Source organism: Cannabis sativa, chromosome 4, assembly GCF_029168945.1.
Source record: "Cannabis sativa cultivar Pink pepper isolate KNU-18-1 chromosome 4, ASM2916894v1, whole genome shotgun sequence".
NCBI lineage: Eukaryota > Viridiplantae > Streptophyta > Magnoliopsida > Rosales > Cannabaceae > Cannabis > Cannabis sativa.
Window position 1 is genome coordinate 71,540,515 of NC_083604.1, and position 7,775 is coordinate 71,548,289.

Below are 7,775 nucleotides of genomic sequence, written 5' to 3' on the forward strand. Positions count from 1 at the left end.
ATATAGGTAGTACCAATCAATCCATTTAAGCTCTATTCAACTGTGTAGTCCCATACCTACACAGTCTTAGAATCATCCCACTTGACCTTCCCTAGGCAGTGTGAGATTGTACAGCTTACCCGGTATTTCCTCTTACGGATCACGGGACTACTGACTGTCACAATCACCCCCCCTTACGGGGTCCGACGTCCTCGTCGACCACACTTCCGGCTGGGTCAAGGCTCTGATACCATTTGTAACGTCCCCGCTTCAAGCCTCCGTTGGGCCTTTACACCCACGGAATGAATGGCTCTTATACACGAGTACGTCACTCTGGCTGCTTCCTGGATTGATGACTGACCCTACAGACCAACACGAGTGTTTCCAGCGTGCTTTGTCCTCACTCACACGCATCCTGGGAAAACTTCCCATGAGGTCACCAATCTTAAAATTGCTCCAGGTCAAGCACGCTTAACTGTGGAGTTCTTTCGTGATGGGCTACCGAAAAACAAAATGTACCTTGTTGATATAGGTAGTACCAATCAATCCATTTAAGCTCTATTCAACTGTGTAGTCCCATACCTACACAGTCTTAGAATCATCCCACTTGACCTTCCCTAGGCGGTGTGAGATTGTACAGCTTACCCGGTATTTCCTCTTATGGATCACGGGACTACTGACTGTCACAATCACCCCCCTTACGGGGTCCGACGTCCTCGTCGACCACACTTCCGGCTGGGTCAAGGCTCTGATACCATTTGTAACGTCCTCACTTCAAGCCTCCGTTGGGCCTTTACACCCACGGAATGAATGACTCTTATACACGAGTACGTCACTCTGGCTGCTTCCTGGATTGATGACTGACCCTACAAACCAACACGAGTGTTTCCAGCGTGCTTTGTCCTCACTCACACGCATCCTGGGAAAACTTCCCAGGAGGTCACCCATCTTAAAATTGCTCCAGGTCAAGCACGCTTAACTGTGGAGTTCTTTCGTGATGGGCTACCGAAAAACAAAATGCACCTTGTTGATATAGGTAGTACCAATCAATCCATTTAAGCTCTATTCAACTGTGTAGTCCCATACCTACACAGTCTTAGAATCATCCCACTTGACCTTCCCTAGGCGGTGTGAGATTGTACAGCTTACCCGGTATTTCCCCTTACGGATCACGGGACTACTGACTGTCACAATCACCCCCCCTTACGGGGTCCGACGCCCTCGCCGACCACACTTCCGGCTGGGTCAAGGCTCTGATACCATTTGTAACGTCCCCGCTTCAAGCCTCCGTTGGGCCTTTACACCCACAGAATGAATGGCTCTTATACACGAGTACGTCACTCTGGCTGCTTCCTGGATTGATGACTGACCCTACAGACCAACACGAGTGTTTCCAGCGTGCTTTGTCCTCACTCACACGCATCCTGGGAAAACTTCCCAGGAGGTCACCCATCTTAAAATTGCTCCAGGTCAAGCACGCTTAACTGTGGAGTTCTTTCGTGATGGGCTACCGAAAAACAAAATGCACCTTGTTGATATAGGTAGTACCAATCAATCCATTTAAGCTCTATTCAACTGTGTAGTCCCATACCTACACAGTCTTAGAATCATCCCACTTGACCTTCCCTAGGCGGTGTGAGATTGTACAGCTTACCCGGTATTTCCCCTTACGGATCACGGGACTACTGACTGTCACAAGTATGAAACCCTTTTATCCCGATTTTTAATTAAAAACCGGGATAAAAAGTGTTTCCCTAAAAACACTTTCATCTCGCGAAATCGCATATATATCTGCTTTAACCTCAACAGAAACCCTCCCAAACTCAGAAACCCTCGCCCAAACCCAGAAACCCTCGCCAGCAAACCCATGTTAGCCTCCATCTCGCCCATACCAGAATCGCCCAAACCCAGCTGCTCAAACGGTTAATGGTAAACTTTGTTTCTTTATTATTTTTCCCTATTTTGCGTTTTTCCACCATTTTTTTTGTTAATAATGTCTTCTAGTTCAGGGATTATTTATTATGTATCATTTTTTTTTACCTTTTTAGTTCTTAAAGATTTGATTTTTATAATATTTGAATGAGTTATTGATAGAATTTTTTATGAGCTCCCTTTGCCAATTGTTGTACATCTTCTGCGAGTGGGACTTGTCTCTGCAATAATTTTTTTTTTCTCTTGTTGCTACTTTCATGGTTGTTTCTTTATTATATTCCATATAATTTTATCAACCGAAGGGTCTCTAGGAAGAAGTTATAGCAGCAGTAGCTTGTGCTCAGGGGGAAGTATTGACAACAAGTAAGCTTGAATAATGTTGTTTCAAATTTTGTGAACTAGAAACAATAGAAACTTGAGAAAAGAAGGAATGAAATTCTAATGCTTACTAGTGACAAGTAGAATACTGCTATACTTATTGCTCTAATTTATTGTAATTTTGTTTCAAGAGATAGTCAAACTAACAAGATTGTTAAGTTTGTGTTTTATTTGTATTATTGTTTGAAGTAGCCTAAAATTATTATCTCAAAGATAAAATAAATTTTGTTCATTTACTTATAACATATTATGGACTCTACTTTATGCATAAGAGTGATTGTCATTTAATTATGACTTCTGTAAAGGTACTCATAGAATTCGTATGTTTTAATTTGAAAGTATTGCTATTCAAAACTTAATTTGCTATGCTATTTTAATTTGATATATACTTACGACTAGTTTTAATATGGATGTAAATTGTCACAGAATAATTGCAATGTAATGTGAGGTATCCATAAAAGAACATGATGTCCTTTCAACAAGCTTTATAAAATGTGTTTTATCAGTACATACCAAGAAATCGCAAGAAGGTGAGCTTTAATTTTTCTTTATTTATATTTCTAATTCTATTCAAAATATAAGATGAAAAAATATTGTACTCATACCTTATCTATGAAAATCTCTTGAAATGACCACAATATAAGGTGGCTATTTTTTTTTAATTTGAAATGTGTAGATGAATCTTGTTGAAAGAACCATTGTGTATATATAAATAAGTAAAATTTGTTTCCACTAAGATTATATTTGATTAGGAACAATATTTTTAAATGACCATCATTAGATTGCAATCATGTATATGAGGCACGCAATCAAGCATTAGAAATATTTCAAGATAATGAGGTGACTTTCAATTGCCAATAATAAATCAATTATCTATTGAACTAGTAGGTGTTACTAGTTTTTAAAATTGTTGGTTTCATACATATAGAGAAAGAGTAGATTGCTTATGGTCTTCCTTTACTAGTTGGGCCACACTTTACGTTGATTAATTTTCCAAGTTAATAATGTTTAAGGTCATGTTTAATCCATTTTAAGATTTTTTATTATTTTATTCTCAGGTTGTAATTATTGAAGAAGAAACATAATAGAAGGAAAGAGAGTGAATGCTAATCATAGGATCGCATATTCAATTCCAATGATCAATGGTGAAAGTGATCATTACATAGTTACCAAAAATCTTAAAATTCAAAGATTCAACGAGACTCTTCTTGGAACTATGGTAAGTCATTCTGATATGGGAAATTTTAATTGAAACTTTTAGTGGTGAGGTGTGGATTTATATAAAATGTAGTAGGAGTAACTCATGCATGCTTGGTGTTTGCCTTATGCCTACTTGTTTTGTTTCCTTTACTTTGAAAGTTTCTTTTATTGTTCTCTACGATTTTTTTTTTTTTTTCAAATTGATGATTGGAAGGTTATGGTTTTTTAAATAAGAGCAAGGACAAGAAATGGGCTGATTGAACTATATTATGGCCATATTCCTTTTGTTGTGGATCTTCGGGGCTGTTGCCATTGAAAATCTCCCTATTTGTCTCAAAGCTATCATATTTTCTTTTGGAATCTTAGGCTCAATATCAATATTTTTGCTATTGTTGAAGGTACCTATACATATACATATAGATAAGTAAATATATAATTAAGGTGATCGTAAAATAATTAAATTTAAAGTGTTAAATATATTACTTAACTAGAACTCCTTTTATATATATAATTGACAGTTATTGGAACAATTGCTATGAGGGACTATATAAGCTGCAACCATTGTCTTTCTCTTTTCTGTTGCGGAGTGGGTGGTGTCAAGGGCAAGCACAAGGTTAGCTCATAACAACCCTTTTCCCTTTAGTTGCATATGTATAGATTTTTGGATTTTTATTGACAAGTGAGCATGATTTTAGAGTATGAAATGATTTGAAATAAAGTATAGTTATTGAATTCATTAGATCGAAGTAGTAATTTGTTTTATTTTCTTGGGTTTGGTTAACATTTATAATGTTAATCAACATTGTTGTTTTTTGTGTTAAAAAAAAGAGGAGTTTAAAAACTATCAAGGTTGTTGATTCATGATTGTGCTTCAGTGTTCATTCATACATACTACTCTCAATTTTTTAATTTTGAAGCCTAATATAGTTACTAATTTGAGATTATATCGTTTTTTTTTTTTTTGCTGAAAGTTAGGGATTATATCTTGGTTTCAAGTTTTTTCTATGTCGAAACCGATGTGTTCAATATAGTTTTTATTTGATTTCTATATTTTTTTTATTTCTGTGATGTTGCTTGTGCAAGTTCAACGACTGTTTTTTCGTTGTTCGTTTTGTGTGTGAAAATAGTGTGTGGTGGTGCTTAATAAGGTAAAATTTTTTATTATTAAATTAGTGTCAAGAAAATTTTCGGATCTCCCGAAAACAGCAAGTGTGAACTTAAAATTTCAACAAAAGAAAAAAAAAACATGTGTGAACTTGAAATGTTTGACAGAGAGATTTTTAACTTCTTTAACATATTGAAAGGATTTGTCTTTACATGTCTCTTGAACAAATATATTGATATTGTCTTTATTTTTCCTCAAGGAAAGACAAACAAATAAAAAAAAAATATTACAATCTCAATACTAGTTTCATTAATCTTTATATGCCTCTCTTGTGGCACGACATGACTGTTTTTCTAAAGAATCACATTGCATATTTTCTTGTCCATGGTTTTCGATATTAGTGTATTGTCTTTACTTAGTTTTAATTGAATAAATATATTTATATTGTCTTTAGTTCACCTAAAAAACATAGTGAAGTACCACTGCTAGTTTAATTAATCTTTATATTGCTTTTTCTGTTTACTCTGCAATTCCCAAAGAGTAATCATCTCTGTTTATTAATCTTTATATAGTTTTATTAATCCTCAATATATCATGTTTGAGAAAGGCTCTATATAGTTAATAGTAGTTTGATTTTTGCTTTGAATTGTTATTACATGAATTATTGTGGTTGTTAATTTGCATAAGTCAATTATAATCATTCCTAGGTGGTTAATTTGCATATATTGTACACATTGCTTATTGTATTGTTATTTTTCTTTAGTTCTTTACCTAAAAGTTTTGGTTTTTAGAAAAAAAATTAGGTTCAATAGATTATTTTGTAATAACAAAAGTTTTTTGTAAACTAAATTACCAATGACATTTTTTTTTCTTTTCTGTTTGTGTTATAAGGATTATGAAGTGAAAAACAATTGATATTAAATCTTCTCATGTTAGTTTATTGATTTTATTCTTTACACACGATTGTTTGAATGTGTTATTATTAAAATTATTTCTTTTCATGCTGTCACTTACAGTATATTATAACTTTCAACTTTCAGGATAAAGTCACAAGTATAGGAAAGTGAGGAAAAAAAGATAGCTCATGGGAGGAATATTGTGCATTTTCTTTACTTTTGTAACTTGGAAGATTTATGGTATTAACTATGTGTTAATGTTGGTATATATAAAGTTATAATGGTATGAATGTATGTAAAAAATATTTTATTTATCATTTGTAAATAATTTTGTTGGTGCAATAAATTTTATTTGTTTTCCAATAAAAAACTGTACATATATGTGAAATATATATTATATAGGCAGTATTAATATATATACATAACATAGGCAGAATATGCATGTATTAAAAAATAAGACTTTGTATCCCAGCTTTTATAGAAAAAGTGGGATAAAAGGGTACATTTTATCCCAGTTTTTCATAACAAGTGGGATAAAAAGTACCATTTTATCCCACTTTTTTCAAAAAACTGGGATAAAACGGGTACTTTTTATCCCGATTTTCATTAAAAAATTGGGATAAAAAGTACCCCTTTTATCCCGGTTTTTTAATACCTTTTATCCCACTGGCATACATCCCGATTTTTATTTTAGCGAAAACCGGGATAAAAAGCCTTAAAAACCGGGATAAAAGGCCTTTTCTTGTAGTAGTCCCATCCTACAACCGATCCGATCCGATTGGATTTTCAAATTTACATCCCATCCGATCCAATTATAATTGGATATCCAATTCTATTGGATCGATCGGTTATAATTGGATTGAATGACTTTCTGCACACCCTTATTTGTAACTGACACTCATTAAAACTCTACAAAATAAACTTCAATAATGTAAAATTTCTCATAGAAGCATAGAGATAAAAGGTTCAAGAACAAGAGGGTTGAGCCAAATCTTAATCAACTTCTGAAATCATAAATATCTTAGTTCCCATAGATATTTGGGGTCTTTTCACACAATAACCATTGAAGATTACTGTTACTTTCTTATTGTGACCACACCCGCTTTACTTGAGTATATATGCTTAAATATAAATTTGATGTTCACACTATTATTCTACAAAATTATGCTTATGTACTAAATCAATTTTCTATCACCATTAAGGAAATTTGATGTGATAATGTAAAGGAACTTAACTTGCACACTTTTTTTGCTACTAAAGTGTATTGTTCCCTTTCATTTTTATGTTGAGAGACCTCACCAAAACTTCATTGTTGAGTGCAAACATCAACATAATTTAAAAATTTCACAGGCTCTTGCTTTCTAATCTCATTTATCTCTTAACAATTGGAGTTATTTTGCCCATACAACTGTGTACTTAATGAACCACACACCATTTCCCTTACTTAATCTTAAGTCATCTCTTGAGTTGTTGCATAATAGGTTACCATCTTATGACCATGTACAAATATTTAGCTACCTTGCTTATGCTTCTACACTTGATAGTTCAAGGCATAAATTTAGCCCAAGATCCTTAGCTTGTGCATTCATTGGCTACCCTGTTGGTATGAAAGCTTACACTTTACTTGATCTTGAAACTCATTGAATTTTTCATTCTCGAGATGTTACTTTTTATGAGCATGTTTTTCCTATTAAATGCACACATTGTAGTGCATATATTGATAAATTTTTTTCTCATTCTAATGCTACTTCAACTGACCTGCCTCAGGTTCGCTCTCTAGTGCCGCCAAACATTGATTCAACTAAGGAGAGTGTTCCTCTACTCATCTTATCAAAGTCTAGTCGCTCTATCATTCATCCTACTCCTCTTAAGGACTATATTTGTGAGTACTCTGCTGCTTATCCTATTTCTCTCTTTATCCCATATGATAAATTTTCTCCATATTTTTGAGCTGCTATCTTAAGTGCTAATTCAGTTTGAAACCGACAACTTTCCTCCAAACCTCAAAAATGCCCGAGTGGCTACAGGCTATGGACAATGAAATCGATGCACTTCTAGGAAATAAAACTTGAATTGTTATCTCTCTTCCTCGTGGCCAACACTTCATTAGCTGCAAGTGGGTTTATAAGATTAAACATAAATTTAATGGTGAGATTGAATGGTATAAAGCTCATTTAGTAGCCAAAGACTACCATCAACAACTAGGTATCGATTACCTAGAAAAAATTTCTCCTGTAACTAAGTTCAATACTTTAAAAGTTCTTCTTGCCCTTGCTTCCATTAAT

General features: G+C 34.0%; 1 long non-coding RNA gene across 1 annotated transcript; it reads left to right on the forward strand.

The window, feature by feature from the left end:
• The first annotated feature begins 1,304 nt into the window (after window positions 1–1,304).
• On the forward strand, window positions 1,305–6,830 carry LOC115716304 (uncharacterized). The gene is made up of 3 exons (XR_009687463.1): window positions 1,305–3,508; window positions 4,008–4,102; window positions 5,635–6,830. It is a non-coding gene; the product is annotated as an uncharacterized LOC115716304 (long non-coding RNA).
• Window positions 6,831–7,775: the final 945 nt, after the last annotated feature.